The sequence below is a fragment of the Notothenia coriiceps genome, unplaced genomic scaffold (assembly GCF_000735185.1).
Source record: "Notothenia coriiceps isolate Sejong01 unplaced genomic scaffold, NC01 NC01_scaffold00024451, whole genome shotgun sequence".
Taxonomy (NCBI): Eukaryota; Metazoa; Chordata; class Actinopteri; order Perciformes; family Nototheniidae; genus Notothenia; species Notothenia coriiceps.
The window spans coordinates 1-2,661 of NW_011357152.1; the positions used below are offsets into that span (position 1 = coordinate 1).

The 2,661-nt window shown below is 43.2% G+C and overlaps 1 long non-coding RNA gene across 1 annotated transcript; it reads right to left on the reverse strand.

Annotated features, from left to right (window-relative positions):
- Window positions 1-59: 59 nt before the first annotated feature.
- LOC104955015 (uncharacterized) lies at window positions 60-2,310 on the reverse strand. Its single transcript, XR_799409.1, has 3 exons — window positions 2,291-2,310; window positions 1,846-1,941; window positions 60-1,661 (listed from the first exon to the last, which is right to left on the reverse strand). It is a non-coding gene; the product is annotated as an uncharacterized lncRNA (long non-coding RNA).
- Between the last annotated feature and the right edge of the window lie 351 nt (window positions 2,311-2,661).

Below are 2,661 nucleotides of genomic sequence, written 5' to 3' on the forward strand. Positions count from 1 at the left end.
AATAGATCAATTCAATAAATGGCTCAGACAATATGAAAAAACACATTTTGACTGTAATCAAATCAAATCAAGTTTTATTTATATAGTACATTTATAAACGATTTGTGGTCGAGCCAAAGTGCTGTACAATATATATAATAAAAATAGCCTACAGTAGAGACACTTTACAGCAAATAGAACAGCACAGTTTGTTCATAATATCAGTATGAGAAGAAAACGACACCCTCTGTCCTTAGACCCTCTGTCCTTAGACCCTCACATCGTACAAGGAAACACTTCCAGAGAAAACCCACAGTTTAAAGGGGAACATGGGAGAAACCTCAGGGAGAGCAACAGAGGAGGGATCCCTCTCCCAGGACGGACAGACGTGCAATAGATGCCGTGTGTAAATTGAAAAGATAATACATTTGCAACATAGGTAGACCAAATGTTTGGAAATGCATGTGTGTATAATAAGAAGATGAATCCACGAGGATGTCAACAATCCTTCAGGGAGGCAGCACGACGAGACCCAGGCAGGACCGCAGAGACAGGATCAGCCACGACCCGAAGTCCACGACTTAATCCAGAACTCAGGATAGAGGATCCAGGACACAGGACCACAGCAGGAGGATCAGCCTCGACTCCGGATCCCGACGTCGATATGAACACAAAACAAGATTTGTTTTGGGCTAAACTCACATGTTGTACACACTTCATGCGATTAGGGAACAAACTGTCACGAACAGATATCACCGTGAGACTCCCCCACTTCATCGCCGACATTAACACGATTACTTTTTACATTACAAGTTTTCTGACATGTTATGTTTAAATATGCAAATGAGGCTTCATGTGATGCTAACTGTTGGTGGGTTTAGGAGTAATGAATGAACTGTTGGATGTGGACTCTGGATGTTTCCTTCCCATGAGTCTGACAGAAGACATGTTATGGAGCAGGATGTCCCGTCATTGACCCGTCCACGAACATGTCCTGTTTGTCTGTAATGTCTGTTCCTCGGTTCGTCCTCTGGCAGCAGACGCTCCATCTTTCTCCTCCTCCTGTCCACACACTTTGTACTATTTTTCCTTTTGTATTGACTCACGACTTGCACTATTTGTTTGTGTTTATCTGTGTTGCTCTGTTGGAGGAGCCTGTGACCGAAGATTTTCATCGTCATAACTACACTGTAGCTTTGACAAATAAAAGCCTTGAACCCTTGACTCACGCCTCGATCACTTTTCCTCTCAGAGGCCAACAGTGGTCTCTGGATGTAAAGCATGATATAATGAAAAGCAGCATGTGATGATGTTATGGCCGAGGGACCGTACGTTGAGGTTTTCATCTCATTCTGATTCTGACATCGGGGTTGAAGCTTCCCAAAAGTTCTTTCCTACTTGTGCAGATGTCTCTGTCTGAGGGTGTGTTTTGTGGAGAATGAGAGACAGAGATCAGCTGATGAGCGGCAGAAGGTCCTCCGTCCTAAACGTCTGAGTTCTCCGGAGAGCGTGTTTCAGTTTCTCAGTCGTGGTGTTTGCCGCAGACCCATCTGAGCCGAGGACGATCCCTGAGGTCTGCAGCCTCCGACGCAGAGGTCCAGCTGCACTGACAGGCGTACGACCTCTGACCTCTCCTCCTCCTCAGCCGCGACCCCAGCTTCTGACGCTCCGGCATATTGTTTCTACACACACGCACATGCACGCACACACACACACACACACACACACACACACACACACACACACACACACACACACACACACACACACACACAGACACAGAGACAGACACACACACACACACACAGAGTGCATTAATGTAATGCATAGATAATAATATAAGATAATCACAATATATAAACTCACCTGAAGAACAGGTAATCGCAGGACGGGTCCCACTCGCAGTCATCGAACATCAGCACCTTGAAGTCGCATGACGTACACCTCAACTGGTCACATGACCTGTAGGATGAACGCAGCTGGTCAGTGATTATTTTAAAGATTTGATCAAAAGTAATAAATATTTTCTGATTTAAACAAATACAATTATCTTGAGGCTTCTGAAAAATGTATTAAATGTGTTGTATTTAAGTAAAACTCTGAGTACTTTCATTTAATGCTATTAGTCACTGTGCTTTTTACTCCTCTACATTTATCTGACAGCTTAATTTACTTTACAAATTCAGATTCAATTGTTATATATCTAAGTAAGATTTTGATTTCAGTATTTTTAGAATTTAGTACACTTCTTCCTCCTCTGACAAAACCGAGGTGACAGATTCCCTCAATAACAAATGATTGATTTTCACACCTCTTGGACGTCGCTGTTCCCACTCCGTTAGTGACGGCGCTCCCGCCAACGAAAACAGGACAGCACCTGGAAGAAGAACAAACACATCGTCTACAAGCACACGTTTAAAAAAATAGAACCAGCATTCAGATGTACGAGAATCCAAAGAGCCAACCGAACAGCTGGTGTTATCCACAGCACAACAAGCTGTTTCAGAAATATGAAACATGGCTCCTACCTTCACTTGGGAGACAACCAAAGTCAAAGGAATGAGTGAAAAGACACATCTAGAAGTTCTGAGTAAACTGGACTTTAGATTCTTGAATTGGATTCAATCAGATTCTTTATTTTAGTGACTTGGTTCCCAGGGCAACGCGCATTCAATTCAAACT